Source organism: Erpetoichthys calabaricus, chromosome 18 (assembly GCF_900747795.2).
Source record: "Erpetoichthys calabaricus chromosome 18, fErpCal1.3, whole genome shotgun sequence".
Taxonomy (NCBI): Eukaryota; Metazoa; Chordata; class Cladistia; order Polypteriformes; family Polypteridae; genus Erpetoichthys; species Erpetoichthys calabaricus.
This window is the reverse complement of record NC_041411.2, coordinates 85,302,127-85,319,518: the sequence shown is the minus strand read 5'-3', so window position 1 is coordinate 85,319,518 and position 17,392 is coordinate 85,302,127. Positions and strand designations below refer to the sequence as shown.

General features: G+C 43.3%; 1 protein-coding gene across 4 annotated transcripts in view; it reads right to left on the bottom strand.

Annotated features, from left to right (window-relative positions):
• LOC114668901 (contactin-4-like) overlaps nucleotides 1-15,232 on the bottom strand; it is a 453,222-nt gene extending 437,990 nt beyond the window's left edge. For 2 of the 4 annotated variants that reach the window (XM_051921332.1, XM_051921335.1), the window contains exon 1: nucleotides 15,011-15,232. The gene's annotated coding sequence lies outside the window, so the exon portion shown is untranslated. Of the gene's footprint in view, nucleotides 1-14,521; nucleotides 14,975-15,010 lie in introns of those variants that run through there. The other 2 variants (XM_051921334.1, XM_051921333.1) reach the window with 2 other exon arrangements.
• Between the last annotated feature and the right edge of the window lie 2,160 nt (nucleotides 15,233-17,392).

Sequence of the window (17,392 nt, the reverse complement as noted above, 5' to 3'; positions counted from 1 at the left end):
GGTTACTAGAATGCAATTAGGTGTTTCAGTACAGAAAAGGAGAAAGGACGTTTTTAGGGAGTCATTAATGATGGCACCAGAGTTTGTTGAGGTGTGGCATGTTGATTAGCACATGTAAGAAGGACCCTATAAACCTATCTAGCCCTGCCCAGAAGATTCCCACTGAAGCATATAGCCCCACTCAGCACACCGACACACAGGCGTCTAGCCTCGCCCATCCCGCTGCCACTCAAGCCTAGTAAATTTGTACTACAGATATGATAGCCCTTCTCCACCTAGTAATTTACCTCTTTGTAGGCATCTATGACAAACATGGCTGTGAAAATATTAAATTTGAAAAGAAAGATGTTTCGAGGTCAAGTAGTTCTGCTCCCTAATGATGGTGTCAGAGAATGACAACGTATTACGTGCACATCAGCACATGCAGGTAAGATTTTCTTTGAACTGATTACACGTGACAGGAAACTAGAACATATATGTTTCAACCTAAATTAACCTGATTTGAATGCTTCAGGTTTTAAAATGTAATGATATCGTAAGTTTTCTTCATGTATGGCATATATGTATACACTGTAACGTATATGTGTACTGTAGATATACTGCGGATCTAGCCAGTCAAAGTCACTGCATGGAATACCGCAGAGTGGGCAGAATGGTGTCGCAGTACTCCTCACAGCCCAGGGCATGTAAACCTCCCACAGACAAGGACTGGATGGAAGGCTGAACTCAAGTCACCATAAACACTGGCACAAGCTTACAACACAACTCCAGACTGACACGCGCATGATGAGGAATGAAATGAGAGAGGCGAGCGTCTCAGCAGAGATTAGGAGGAGCATGAGAAGCAGCTGACATCAGTACCCTGAAAAGCACACACAGCCTGCCTTCCTGGGTGTGCCGCTTGCCTTTGAATCCACCTGAGGACTGTGGCAGGCTGAGCTCCTTCACAGCTGCACTGGGCACAAAGCCGGCACAGCAGGCACAATCACCTATGGCTGACAATTTGGCCTAACCAGTAAAACATCAGGAAGTGAAACTGGAGTACCTGGAGAAGACCACCACTCAGAGGACCTCAGGGAAATTCAAGCTCCACACAGGCAGTGAGCAAGACAGGATCTGAATACAGTACCCTACACCAGGGCTAATCTCTGGGCTAATCTCTCTAAGCTCTTACCACAAAGCTCCTGTTGACAAATAAAATTAAGGCTTCCTCACATAAAAAGCAATAATGACAGAGCAAGCAAAGGCAATGAGCGGCCCAGTGGCCTAGCAGTTAGCACAGCCACCTCAGAGGTCCAGAAGTATAAACGGGAAAACAAGCAGTCAGTCCAGAAGTGAAACAATGAGGAACAGCAGAAAGAACGGAGTCAAACGGCAAAGCAAGGGTCAAACCAAAAGTCAGAAACAGAGAGACGTCACAGCCGAGTAGTAAACCAAACAACAAGCTCTAACCTTAACCATATTGTAAACAAGCATTTGGTGGCATTTGGTGGGCTTTTCATGGCTGGCACTGTGGGTGCTAAGTGATGTTAGGATGTTACATGATTGGCACTGTGGGCTGCAATTTAAAATACCTGTAATGAAAAGTTCACAACGAGTAACGTGCTAACTTCGGTCCAATCTTCGATAGTTGGGACTATTTAAAGGTAACCAATGACATCACAAGTGACTCTGGTGCATCATGGGAAACTCCTCTTGGACACTAAAACATGCAGTGCTCATGGCCAAAATAAAATAGCTTCAGAAAAGATGGCAAAAAATAATGAATGAACTTCCAGCCTGAAGCTCCAAACAATTGTGATAGCAGAATGGACTTTCCTGGGCGGTAAACCCCCCAAAGTGACACCAAGATGAATTTTCTAGTTTCAGTACAGAGACAAATTAAAACTCAAGAAAATTACAGCAGGGTTCAAATCCAGATGTTCTCAAAATATGGACATGGATCTTCTCCAGATACAGTAGTTTTATCTGATCTATTAAAGTTAAGATGTTCCATAGCTTTATTAGACTAGTGTGTGTGTGTGTGTGTGTGCACCCATCTCTGTACCTATGCCCATGTTCCCCAATAACTTGCTGTTCCCTCTAGGCTTCTATTTTGATTTTTTGGCAGCAGACCCAGCCCCCTGTGGCCCTGTAATGGAATAAGACAATTGGAAAAATGGATGGAGCACATCTTTAGAATGGAATACCCTGAAAAAGGTCAGGCTGAAAAGCCAGTGAAAAATCTCCCAGCATCCTATAAGAACGTGACAAGTGACAGCATCAAGAGTGGCAGCTTAAATGCTGCCCTGACTGAAACCCAACGGCTTTCGTTTTGTTACAAGAAAATGCCTATGTAAGTGTTTCAGAATAAAAAAAAAAAAATCTCATTTTGCGTTGCTGCTGTGCCCCCTGACAGCACGTCCTAACAGTGTACCTTGGGTAAGAAGGGGGCACAGGGGGAGAAACGCTTTAGTCTGATGGAGGAAAGTTATCAGATGTAAGACACTGGCTCAAAGGCAATTTGAAGAAATCAGAATTTCAAAAATCCCAAAGCAATTACAATCTGACAGAGGGGGGCCAGGGGTGACTATGTATATTTTATAAGCCCTGCCATTTTTAATGGAAAAAAAAAAACAGAACCCAAAACAGAGGCCTGAAACAGGAATCGCACTTTATTTTCAGAAGGCGTCCCTCGCCTACAAGGGGCTCCAATGCATGATTAGCCAGGCCGATGAGCGGGCCCACTGCACATGTGCAGGTGTGATGTGCATCAAAATGCTCCTCGCTTTAGCATGGATTTCTAAATTGTTGCATTTTCAGCAGGCTGACTCTCGCTTTGTAGGCATAACAATGTCATCGATCCATTGTCTGCCCATCTGGATCGTTTCAGCGTCCTCCGTTTTTTTTATTTTTTAGTTTCAAATACTGTAAATGAAAATCAATATAAACCCAACCCAGCAGTAAAATAATCAGTATGTGGCACATTTCTTGATAACACTTTTATCTTTTTGACCCTCCAGCTGTCCTTCTTGTGTGGCACATCAAGGAGAGCTCAGTCTACTACTTTGCACTCCACACAAACCGGAGGCCATCGCATGAGATTGCTATCATGACACTGGGAGCAACATTTGATAAGCCCTACGAGCAGCAGGGGCTGGGAACTTAGCAAAGCCCAGACAAGGCCAAGGAAGCTCAAGGCAAGCGGATGGCCTCACACCTACACTGCTGGAGATGACTGCTGCAAGGTCTGGACCTCCAAATAAACACACGGAGATTGTGTGTGGGCACCCAAAGACTTCATTAATATACTGTATAAAAGCGGAGCTGTAGTTAGTGGGACGTGTCAGTCAGGGTAACATTCCGGATCCTTAATTATTCAAAAGAAAACCAAAATGTATGTCAGTGGGGAGGATGACTGAAAACCTCTGGCTTAAGAGGACAAAACAAAATAGCTTTTTAAAGAAATCAGAGCAGGCAGATCACAACTGTGTTATGAATGTATAGGTTGTTAAATTGTATTTCAGGCTCAAATTTGCATTAAATTTAACTTTTTAGAATGTGCGGAATTCAGTTCTATTCTGTTGATGTGCTTTTGGTTTCATCTTCACGTGATTGTTATTTGTTCATGTTATATTTTTTTCCTTACATGACACCATTTTGTTTTTTATAGGCATCTCCATTTTGAGAGTTTTGTTGTTGATAATAGAGCTGTTGCTACCACATGTCCTCTGGAAGCGGCATCATTGTGACATCATTCTCTGCAGGGAATTTAAGATGATGGTGCTCTGTGTTCAGCATCCAAGATTCTGGATTGAAAAATAAATCTGCTTTACATTGTGATTTTAACTAAATACTGTAGATCAGAGGATTTTTAAGCAGTCAGGATTCTGGCTTGGGTTTATTTTGACTTTGTGTTCATATTGCTGTTTTGTGTTTTTTGACATTCTGGTATCGACCTAGGTCCATTCAAGACATTGCTTTTGCATGGCCCCTTTCACTCTCATCTACCGGTCCTCGCTCCTAAAACATGTCCTTTGGGATGTCATATTTGATATCAGATCACAACAGCTGGTCGGTTCTTCCTTTGGTGAAAATGGTTAATATACAGTAGGAAGTGTTTGTTACAAATCTACAAGTGTCTGCAGGACATCAAGCATCCATCTGATATACTGCACTGGGACTCCACACCACTACAATCCAGCAAATCAAGGATCTGTTATACGGTCTATCTGTACCTATAAAAGTAGATCATATTGGAAACGTATAATAAATCTGTATCTGCAGGACATTCGACCACATCACCACTACGATAAGCATCTGTGGTAAGCCAGCATTTATCAACAGTAAGCCTATATGTACAACATCATTAAGCTGTACCTGCACTATAGTTCGCACCACATCACTAACCTATAAATACCTTTACATTTATATCTGATGCACAAGAGTTCTGCAGCCTCCCTCTGTAGCTCGGGCAAGCACAGAATCTCTGACAAGTTAACATTTATCAGACAGTACATACTGTCTAATTGAACCTAGAATTAATTTTACAAGTATATTGTAAATCTTTATCTGCACAGTATCAGAAGTTCACCTTCTGGGCTCAGCCAAGGTATGTAATAGCCCTCCAAAATGAGAGGAGGCGCTCCTGCTAACCTTGTCACCTATTTCTACCTCCACAGCTCTGAGAAGACGCCCAGTGAGGGCAAATGACTCCGCCTCTTCCAGGCCAAGTCCTATAAAGACCGGCATCCAGAGAAGGAAGTGTCTCACTTTGAGTCAAGCCAGACCAAAGGATGGAGCTCCACAAGCAGCCAAGACTCGCTCAACCAAGTAGCACCACTGAGACAAGAAAAGGTTACAACTTGTGTTTCAGTTCTGCAACACCCTTGTGCATTTGCTTTGTTTGGTTTTGTTAAAAGAATTGAACCAGACGATCCTGTCTGCTGGAGTCTTTTTTGGAGCCAGGTTTAACTACTGGTTTGACCACAAAAGTATCTTCAGTCAACTTCCATATACTGCATTCAATTAATATATGACTTCTGTATAAATCTATGGAGTGAAAATCCATGTGTACTTATTGTTGTAACTGGATGTCATAAATCTGTAATTATCACATACTATATGGCTTAATTTATGCTCGATACTGAATGCAGAGCAAAACTACAGTATTCTATTGGCATCTCCTGTGAATTCAGCATACGTGATATGTCTACATTAGTCATCTGCATATCTCCATCTTGTCTACTTGTAGCTACAGTGCACTTCCAGCTAATATTGCACGTATATCCATTCATCCACTGTTTAAACCTACTTATCCGGAGCCCAGCTCACGAAGCATCGGGCACGATGGTGCACCAGTCCATCAGAGGATGAACACACACAGACACACAAATACATCAGAGGCCAATATTCTACACCTACATTCATAGGACATACAACAATAGCCAGCCATTTGTATACAGTCAACCTACAACTTCTGTCACTTCCTCTGCTAGATAAAAGTACCTGTGATAATCTGTGCTTAGCAACAGTAAAATGACACACAGTTCTCTAAATGAGATTGTCTAATGGCATCTATATAAAAAATCTGATTTTGTATTGCTCTTTGTACAGGACCAACTATCAATAAACTCTGTCACAGATGTGCAAGTCTTCAGCACCCATTTGTATCATCTGGGACATCCACAATATGTTACAGGTCTGTAGAAATCGACACATTTCAGATCTGTACAGTCCCTATAGTCAGCCTCAATTTAAGAGGCACTCTATAATATCTCTCAATATCTGTGATGCAACTGCATTTTTCAAAAGCTATGCCAGAATTGGATTATGGAGGTTCAATGATGGACAGATGGCACATAACGCAATAGTGTCTATCTACACCCGGGTCTCCACATCTCAAATCCACACCTACATGATGCCTCAATTTATCTTTGAATCAGTATATTGAGTAAAATGACAGAGTCACTTACAGTATCTGCAGCATTGTCTTTTGTCTGTAGTATGATGTGTGTTGTTATCTCTGGTATACATCTGTCCATTATCTACATCTGCTTTGTCTGGCTCAGGGTCACACAGCTACAGCATGTCTCATAAGTGTCAGACACCACCAGCTGTATATGGACTAGCAGTTCATCAAAATCTCTACTCACACACACACACACACACACAGGGTATGCCCAGACCTCACATGCAGGCCTTCTGGAGTTTGAAAAGAAAACTACAGAACATCAGAGAACAACCCTGACAATAACCTGCTATGGCACAGGGCGCCACTGCCACATTGTCTGTTAAGTTAGTGAACTGGCAAGAATTTTCAGAGAGAACCAGAAATAAAGGCATTATCCAAAATGAACGCAAAAATGAGAGACTAAAATTGAGTTCAAAACTTGAGAGCAAAAAAGTCTAAAATCAGAAGGATATTCAAAAACAGATTTAGTAAAGGACCATTTAGCAAAAGGGTTTGGATATCCGCAAGCTTGGATGTCATAGTGGATCCTTAGGTGACCTTTAAACCCCTCATGTTGCTATCCAAAAGTCACAACAACTGAGGACACGTCCCTGACAAAAATGGCAAATATCACAGGAAAACAAAATGGCAGCTAAAACAGCCCACAATACTTGGTGACAACTGAAGTAAATGGAAAATTCAAAAACAAACATCAGAATTAGAATTTTATTTCTTATGCTTCTCTAAAGTTTTAATTTTCCCTTAAGGACAAATAAACTACATCTATCTTTTCATATCTTTCATATAATGCCTCTCACATCTATCTACAGTATGCATTATATAGTGTCTTTCTATCTACCGGTCTGTCATATAGTGCCCTTTATTTATTATATAGTGCCTTTTTTAACTATATGCCTCTTCAGTCTCCTCACCCTCCTGATCTTCACCTATCTAAAAAATCTTCTTAGTAAAACACTCCAGGATATCCACCAACCTTCTTTCCATGTTGTCATCTGTTTTAACAGGCTGTCTCCATTAATTAATTTATTGTGTAAAAACCTCACATACAATGCCTGGCATAATTCACTATTAATACATAATATTTAACTTTCTTGTCTTTTAACATCTTTTTAATCTTTTGATTGAATAGGATTTTTTTTTTTATTAGTGCTAACTTCAGAGCTGGATTCAACTTTTTAAAAAGTGAATGAGGGCCAACTAATTTGTCAGACTAAACATCAATGATGTTTAACGTCTCCAGGCTACAAACTGCCTTCTAAAAACATGAGCATTGCAGAGTATTGGAGTTGAAAAACTAAAAGCCTAATGTGTCAGTCCGAGTCGGATACTAAAAGACTGACTTCCATGTTTTTATTTGGTGTTTAATGTTTGATATTAGTTTGTATACTGTGTTATGTCATCTTTGCTTTTATTCCTATTGTCAGTCAGTCCTATTGTATTCTTTTGAATATCTGTGAGCACAGGAAAGGTGCTATACTACTACTTATGATTCAGCTTCATCCAAGGCGACTTACATCTGACAGCCACAATTGGTTCCATTTTGTTTGTTTTCTCACAGGCAGGTGAAGTGACTTGCTCAGGGTCACATAACATCAGTGGTACCATTTGAACCCATAGCCTAGGATTTGAAGTTCAAAGCTGTAACTACTATGTTACACTGCCTGCCTAAATAAATAGAATATATGGTAAGAAGAGCTAGCTAAGTTGCGTTAACAACCCAAGGGTGCAAGTGATGGCAAAATGGACTGCACAAAGCTGGTAGCAGCTTCCCTTACAGGGGTCATTGGTTTCTTCAGCAGCAGCTACTATACGCCGCATGGGTCACCACATCTGCTTCGCCCCTTTTGAATGCGCATAAACGCCGCTGGCCTCTCCTCACTCCGCTCACCAGGGGTCACGGGCACCGGACGTGTCCCAGTGTCTACAATCTGGGATCCCTGCACCGACCCAAGGCCAGGGTTCAAAGCGGCCACGTACCCTAAGCAATGCACTTTATTTGTGGTGGGGTGAAGCGACCTACTCTGCTCTGTCTTCGCCCCACCTTCCCATCCTTTTCCATGTAGCCCCTCCCCTCCCGACTGCCCTCACCTGTCACTCCCAGGTCCGGAAAATTACTTTCTAAAAAGATTATTTTTTATTACATTCTTACAAGGAACAAAATTTCCTGAGATGGTAAAAGGATCTCTAAAAACAAATCCTCAACAACCAAACCAGAACAGGTACAACCTTCCGGAGCGCCTGGCACCCGTCTGCTAAACATTTTGCAGTACTGGAAAGTACATCGTGGACGTTTCGGGAATGACGCGCATTTATACTTCCACGTGCAGCTTCATGTCAGAGGAAAAATAAACTTTGGCTGTTTGTGGTTGACCACTGGTTTTTTTTTTTTTTTTTTGTCCGTCCACTAAACCGAACCTTGTTGGCACCACAGTTCTGCTGACATTTAGAACTGCCAGGTCTCGGCACAACTCTGGAGTGATGCAAATCTTGCGGATATCCTTTAACCCAACCACCCCTACCCCCGACTCCCTTTTTGCCTGCGTCTCTGCTCTAAATCGCTGCCGAGTACGATCCGGACAAGACACCATCCTGCAGCTTCGGCCGCCAGCTCGGAGAGTCGCACACACCGACGTCTTGTGTTCAGCGCCCTCTGCTGACAGACAAGGTGAAGCGTTACAAGCGAAGCAGTCGCATTCGTGAAAAAGCCTGCGGCGGCTCTCGTCTAGGTTGTAGGCTCTGGTTACACATGCAGGACAACGACGCCGACTTATTACGGGAAGGTTAATATTTCCTTGAGCTCCAAGCCTTTAACGGAATGACTTAAAAGGCTTAATTGTAATATACGAGTATCCTTTTTTTTGTCATGTAATTTATACATTAAATGAGCAGTCATCTCTGTGGACGGATATGGTTCTGAAGACAACGAGGTCACACATCGTGCTAACACGGGCTGTGGCCAGATCAAAGAAGAACGTCTATTTCTATTTATTATTAATTTACAAATTTCAATGAGCTCATTAAAGTTAAACATGAATGCAGACCGCACTTCGTACGGCCACAAACTATATTGCCACTTTCCACGGTGTCACTTCTGCGCGTCCCCTAATGGAGTGGGCTGCGTGAACTCGAACCGTCAGGAACACGAGGCGGACAACGCAAGCGACTCTTGACATCTTGCGGCATGGAGAAGACAGGATGGCGTTCTCCCAGAGGTACGCTCATTATCTGCTCCTGAATTTTCACCTGCGACTGACAGCAGCTGGCTTTGTTCGGGGTAAAAATAAAGTTTGTGTACCTGCGTGCTGATGAGGAACTTCTGCCTACAGCCCGCGCGGCACATGCTGTGAAGAAATCCTGCGCATGCAGCTTTTTACGGCTTGGAGCAATTCATCACAGCGAGCAATAAATTAAAGCGAAAAGCCGGCACACACCTAACAATACGCCATCAACCTGGCCGCGTCTAATTTGAATGAAATAAACCCTGCATTACGAACGCATGGGGGTCTTTTAAATATGTGGTGCTTACTTATCCTCCTAATTAGCTTGGGATAGATTGTTCTCCCAGGCTTTACGATCGCTGCGGGGTCAGAAGTGTCTCCTCATTGAGGTAATGCATAACAAATCGGCCTCCGGAGAGGTCCGCAGTTCGCAAATGAAAAAAGCAAAATTTCCCATCTTTTAAAAAGTATTCGATAGTATGCTGTGTGTTACCTGTAGGTGGCGCTGCACGCACAGGTTTGGGTATCCTCCTAAGTGCCAACCCACCAGATGTACCTAACGTGCCCTCCATGTCTGTGTTTCAGTGGCCTCCCTGCCTACCCTCACTGATGACTCCATGCCCCTGAAATGAACGAGCTGTTAAAGAGACCATCCATCCATCTTCCAAACCCACCATATCCTGAAGAGGGCCACAGGGAAAGCTAGAGTTACTCAGTAATCCCCAGGTACAATCCTTGTCCCAACTCACCACAGGGCAAACACATGCACATACTGGGGACAATTTAGCATCACCAGTCCACCTAACCTGCATGTCTTTAGAAAGAAATCCACAGGCTAAGCATGCAAAGTCCACAAAGAGACCACCTTCACGTGAACCCCGGCCTCCTTGCTACCAGTGCACCACTGTACCAATGAAACCAGCGGAATCAAAAGTCTTTCTGAAAGTGCCTCATGCTGTAGCAGTATCCACGCAAGTCTGTAGGTGGCACTACACACATAGCTCTGGGGTGACCAGCATACCAGGTGTGTCTAACCTGCCCTCCATGACCCTGAAGTGACTGAATCGTAAAAGAAGTCAGTGGACTCAACACTTTTCCAAGGCTACATCCACACTACCATGACACAATTTGACACTGTTTTTGCCTTTTTGTCCACACTACCCCGGCGTTTTCAACGCCTCATAAACAGAGACCTCTGAAAATGCTCTCCAGAGCTGTATCCTTGTGGAGCTTGGTGTTGTGGTGTAGACAGGAAAAACCGCAAAATTTTTGGAAATGCAGACTAATTGCACTCTGATTGGTTTGTGCTTATCGTGTGGCCCAATCCCTGGGTGCATCCTGTTCATTATGTCACCTCATTTCCCAAATGAACCCCCTTCTTGGAAGAAAACCCTATTGCAGTATGGCGGCCACAGAGGGGCTAACATTCCATGGTGCTTGTTGTGTTGCTTACCTGTATGCAATCTGACTTGCACATTGTAGTTTGAATGCTGTGCATACTGAATGCACAAATGGCAAATCAGGCTGGCAATCACTAGTGTGTACTGCGATAAATGCTGTGACCAGTGGCATTAACATTGGTGTTTAGTGTCAACACTGGTATAGCAATGCTTTACAAATCTGGAAGTTTGGTACTTTTTTAGTACCAGTATACAGCCTAACTCTAGTTACCATCCCTTCAAGGACTGATGGCTTTGGGTAAGACCTGGAAGAAGCAACGCTTGGTGGGACAATACTACAAAGGAAGTTGTGGTTCGTGAAGAACATCTAAGATATCTACATATGCTCACTCTCAGCAAAATACAATGGCCTTAAATCGAAGGAAACAAAACATGAGTGAGATTGTTTGTAGATGTTGTACCCTGTAGGGCTTGAGCGGTCTCTTCAAGGAATTTACCATCGATGCACACACACATCTACGTTATGAGCATTTTCAGTCACCTTTGAGATACTTGTGTGTGTGAACAGAGATTCCTTTTGTTTAAAAACACAATTTTTAAATGAGCATACAATAGTGTGGGTGTAGATGGTAAAGTGTCCAGTCCTCCACTGTAATCCACTCAAACACGATGTAAACAGTCAATACTGGAGTGACACCTAATGGGTATGGGCGCCCACCTTTCCAGTTCATTTTTCTTCTCACGTGATTCTAATTGAATTTTCCTCCATCCACTTTCCTGTGAAGGCTACTGAAATAAAAGCCTCCAAAGCTGGTCCTTCATCAGGATAATGGTTCTCGGTTAGCAAAAGACGAGGATAATGATGAGCTTATTTGTGTAATATATGACATAAAGAGCAAATAAGAAACGCGGCAGATGCCAGACCACAGACAAGTTATGACTTTATTTGCTGGGCTCCTTTAGAATCTACAAATTAATGGCTTAAAAAAAATGATAGATAGCAGCAATTGGTTTTATATTGCATAACAGCACAGCCTCGCCTCCTGTCGCTGCCTCCTGAGATGCAGGCTGAGGTATAAATGTGTTTTTAGCACTCACTTGATAAACAGCAAATTAACTGAAGGTTTTGCAAGAATCTGATGCTCTGTAACATAATGGCTACTTCATCAAGATCTTTATTAACCAGTGAAAGATATATGAATCCATATTTAGCAGATATGAATAATTACAGGAGACTAGTGAAGAAAGCAAGGTGCTTTTCATCACAGCCTAACATCTTCTGTTGTCTGTGTTAATATAATGTCATCTTTCAGACTTCTTCACACCCCCAGAGTTTGTTCAAAAGTTCCTTGATGCTTCCTTTACCACATATTTACTAGAAATAACAATCTGATGAAATTGTGAAGGCCCCGGCTCAGGCCATTCATGGCAGGCTTCTGTTTTAATGTCACTTGTGAAGCACATCAGGCCCGACAGGCACTGGAATTACTGTTCTCAGCTCGACTCGCACTTTCATTTCTTTTTGTTTTGTTGTTCCTATATTTGCCCGAGAATAGTGTCAACCTGACATCTCTGAAGAAAAGTTTTTCTGTTTCTTATTTTACTTCCAGCATGCTTGAATTTCTTGGTTCTGTGATGGCACTTTACTGGATTGTGTGGTTCCTCGTAGCTCTGTTGCTTCACAAAGAACCTTTGTCATTCTGGGGAGGCTTCTTTGCATTTGAAGTTAGTGCTTTGGGGATTAAAAAGGTTCCTAATATGTGGGCAAAATGGAAAGCTTTAAAGTCCAATGAGCCACCTAGCAGGACACCAAGAGATCAAGGACCCCTGAACTGAGCCTGTGTGATTGTATGTGGCGAGGGTCCTTTTAAAATCAGGAACCCATTGAGATTTCACAAATCCATAACCATCTTGTTTATTCACAGAACCCATAATGGACCTTTCCTTCTGGAACCTTCACTTCATGTGGTTTACTTTACAATCATTTATTGGGCTGATGCCTTTAACCAAAGAAATGTACAACATTTGAAATCACTTCAATTTCTTTAGTTTTTCCAACAGGAGCACAAACAGGTGAAATGGCATGCTTAGGGTCACACACTGTCAGCAGTGGGATTTGATGCCCTATGTTCAAAGCCTTAACCGCTACCTACACTACCAGTCATGCCCCCCCGTACGATCAAAGTCCCCAGTGGTGTCAACTGGAAGAACTGCTTTGGCACCTTTATTTTTAAAGAGTGGGTGCCAGAATTCAGAGTGGACCAACATCAAGCAGACTATGGAATGGAACTGTATAGTGCCCCTCCTAACAAACAAGATTTAATTATTTGAGAAGGCCCACCAACTCCACTCTCCTCAAAAGACAAATAAAATAAAAAGGACAAGCAGCATACGGTAGCGGTGATTCAGGTTTCCATTACTGAGAGAAGGAAAACAGGTGGGTTAATAAAGAAGTCATTTGGCAATAATCTACAAGCCACTTTCAATGAGGACACACGTAATTATTGTCATTGGTGCATGCAGTGGTTCAATTAAGGTCTTCAAGGCAGATTGTTCATTATCCCGGTGTATTCCAATAAACACCATGCATGTTAATACGGCATTATTAGCACTGCTCCTCTGCCACTGGACGCCCCGGTGAAAGCGAGGAGCGCCCTGCAGTGCCAGCCCATTAGGGGGGAATGGTTCAAATATCTATGTTGCCGTTTAATATTCATAGGGTCACCTAAAATCTCTGCTCATTCATTTAAGACATCACCAGAGACGTCTTCATTTGGAAATAAAAAGAAAGTTGAGGAGGCTGACAGCGCATTTGAATAATGAAGCCAAGGTATTTATCAAAGGCTTTATTAGCAGCTTTAAATGACCTTTCCTTTAAAGAGCAGCCTGCAGAAAAAGGGCAGAGATTTCCCCACCCGCCTGGAGCTGCGTTATTAGCAGGTCCTTCATCTCCACAACCAGCAAAAAAGACAGAAGGAAAAAAATACTGCACAAGCAACCCTGATCTGGGCAAAGGGGATAATCTTCTGACCTTTGGGTGTCTCCTCAACCAGATGACACACACTGTGGTTTTCTCTCACCACAAGGCACATTAGCTTCTCTAAATGATGTCTCCATCACTGCACTTGACAGATAACCCTAATAACCTCTCACACCTGCACTCTGTCAATGATTAGAAGGAGCAAACAACAAATATCACAAATATTCACAAACTTTAAAAAGTGACAACCCGCTGCAAACCCATTCTGCCGCGGACCCTTCTGTTAGAAATGAAATTGCGTTACGGCAATGGGGCCAGTTAAAGTGGGGATTACTCAACACCTGCATCTGCTTGGATCCACAGCTGTGTGTTCACATCGACCAGGTGAGCACCCATCACACGGCGCCATACACGTACAGTAAAAGGCACCCCTGGGGACCACGAGATCGTCCGCCATCCCGCCGGGTCACCGAGCGAAACCTTTCACAGAAAAAGTCGGGAGCGCGCCCCAACATACACGCGCTCACTCGCGCTCTCTCTCTCTCTCTCTCTCTCTCTCTCATACACACGCACACGCGATATCCAATTCTGCTGTGACATCGCAGGCGCTGTCACATGGACCCAGTTGTGCAGTGTAACACGCTCACAGCTTAACACATATTTCCTACATCAACATTTTGCAAAAAGGAACCGCCAGCGTTAGCGTGAAAAGGAAAGCCCGGAATCAAGCGTTTATTGTAGGCGACGGCAGCAACGATGTTCGCGTAACTTACCTTTGTGGAGGCTTCCAACGGCAGCGCCGTTCAAAAAATAAAAAGGAGCAAACAAACACAACACCTACCATCACAAACCCCACACATGCACCCGTGCCGGTGGAGCTGAATGAAAAAAGTGCCGAAGAGCGCTAACCCGAATCACGGCTTGAAACACACGCGCGGCTCGGCGAGGCAAAACACACATGCAGTCTTACCTGCTGCGTGTCCACACGACTCCTTGCCTCCCCACGTAACCAAATAACCAAGTTTGCAGTTTACAGTTTAACCAAAATCAAACAGAGAAAAAAAACACAATATGAGGAGGTCTCGTCTTATGCCAGACAGCAGGCTGCTTCACGGACTCGAGAGAAACGCGATCGCGATCCGGGCGCACATTCTTCGGAGGTCGAGTACATCTTGCTGGCGAGTAACTTGCTGGTGCGGGAGGAACACCCCTTCTATTTGACGATTTTTGTTTTCCTCTCAGGCGTGTCTGGCGACAGGGATAGCGTGATCGGGCTTCCTTACTTCTAATGAATCATTATGCCGACGAGGCAGGAGCGCTACGTTCACCGCGCGAACCTCATTGGCTCGAGGTGCACCTTGAAGCGACTGATCCCCTCCAAGATGCGGTGGAAAAGAAAATCACAGGCAGTTTTGCGAAACGGTGCTCACATGGCAGCCGGGGAGGACGGCGTACTTACACAGAGGCATCAGTTGGGTCTGTTGTTGGAGGTCTTTTTTTTTTTTATTCCGGCTTCACTTCAGAGCAAAACAGGCACGCGATCAGTCAGTCAGTCGGTGTGTGCGACTCAGTGGCTTCACTGCACTGATCAGCCAGGCAGAACAGGCCCTTATGGGCTGTCTATGCAGCTGGGAGATAATGGAACTATTTTCTCAGCTGGGACTAGATGCTTAACTGCTATCCACTGAGCAGCACCGTGTCTCCGAGCTGACATTAATCAGGAAGTGCGGCAGCATCTCTCCGCTCTATTCCCAGTCGCGTACTCACAATTAGCACATGAATCGCGGGTTTGGGCGGACTGGCGCACAAGAGAAAGGGCGATCGCGGCTATGAAATGGGCACTTCACAAACACGTCTGAATTCACACAAATCTGCCCCTTCCCCGCTTTCAGGGCGCCCGAGATAACCAAAGGAATTCTTGTTTAACCCTACCTGAATGTAACCCATGACCCCCCAGTATCCACATAGTGTACTTTATTAAAACAGAGACAACTTCTGAGGACATTTTCAAAATTACAAAGTCTGGTCATATTATTCTGTAATAATAAATGTGCCTGTCCTGATGAGGTAACTGGAGCACTTCTGCCATGGGCAGGGCAGGGTTGGGTAGGGCACCCCACTGGGATCAGTGTTATCCAGCTATGGCATAAACTAACTTCTTGATGTCATGTCCTTTAATTGGGACATCCACTAAAAGCTAGCACATATAACAACTTGTTACAGAGACTATAAATATATCTCACTAGTCATAAAACTGCCTCAGGCCTTAGATATGGCCTGTTGGATGAAAGTATTTGAACAGTAGCGTTTTCACTGACTATCCACTAACCCATTTTAATCCAAATTATGTGTAGCTGGTCATGTAAAGTAACCATCTAAGTGGTCAAACACAGTCCAGTCTTTGCTTCATCAAATTCTGCATGACACACACTAATACTGAGGCCTTTCTGTCAACAGATTATTAAGCAGAAGCGTTTCAAGGAATGCTATGGGAGCTCCTTTATACCAACGGCAATACGCCTGTATAGCGCCTCACTGCAACTGGCACTGGTGTTAAGTCAGAAGCTTTCTTTCTTTTTAGTCATTCTGAGGTGTGTTCAGACCATAGTGTGTGTATGTATATGTGTGTGTATATTATAGTATATATTATATATACACACATATATGGTCACACATGCACATCTGAGGTCTGCTTTCCACACTGCCAATCTGGGACACAAGGGGGCGCTGTCAGTGTCAGTAACATCTCCCTTCTCTCCCACTGCCCTAAGAAACTACTCATGGAAGGAAACTGATGATGAACGTGGCACGCCTGAGAGAAGACTAAAAAATCCTCGTGTTTATTTCTTTAGCTAACCTGCTTCTCATTTTGCCTTATTTGACCGGCCATTGTGTGTCTGTTTCAGTTCATGGACTTTGTAAATATTAAAAAATGTGACCCAGTTGGTGCCCCAACACTTCCTCCATGACCAGTGTATTCCCTCAGTCAATGACTATATATTCATTTAAACAGCTTCTGTAAAAAGCCAGATTTCTCTTGGGATCAAATAAAGTTAGATCTATCTATCTATCTAATAGAAATGATGTTTTGATGTGGGGGGTCTTTGAGGAGGTGGGCACGGCTTCCCTTTTTCAAATATTGGTAAATCATTAAAAGTAAGTGTGCCCCACTGTGGCATCCCTGTCTACGTTGTTAGTGTAGGGGTCTCCAGCTCCTGTCCTGGAGGGCTGCAGGTTTTACTTTCTGCTACTTTCTTCATCAGTGACCAGTTTCTACAATTAATTGACTTCTGTTTCCTTCATTTTAATTGTTTTTTAAGACTCCACTCTTCTAAATTGCTTCTTTTTTTCTTAAATGGCTGCCTAATAGCAATGAGATGTAAAGTGAGACAACCGGCTCAGTCGAGGCCTCAAACTCTTAGCAGTTTCACTCCAACCAGCTTCTTAATTAGAATTTGATTCTTGTTGTTAATTAAGCCCATTATTGAATTCCACAGCTCGTTGGTGCTCTCATTGTGGCACAGCAGGCATTTCCAAAACATTTCATTTTCCTTTCTTCTCAGGGCACTGCTAAAATGGAGAACGTTACTGAGACGTTCACCTTGTTTTCAGTTCTTATTTGATGGACACCGCTTAGCTGGTCATTTATTGGCTCCTTTTCTAACCCTTTATTGTTGGACCACTAATTAAGGAAACAGAAATAATGAAGGGGTCTGAGTCTTAAATAGCAAGTCAATTACAATGACGGCAAATGAGGTTAATTAGCAGCAGAAATTGGACGAGTTAAGCAATTAAGAAAATGGTTTGAGTGAAAACCTGCAGCCACTGCAGCCCACCAGGA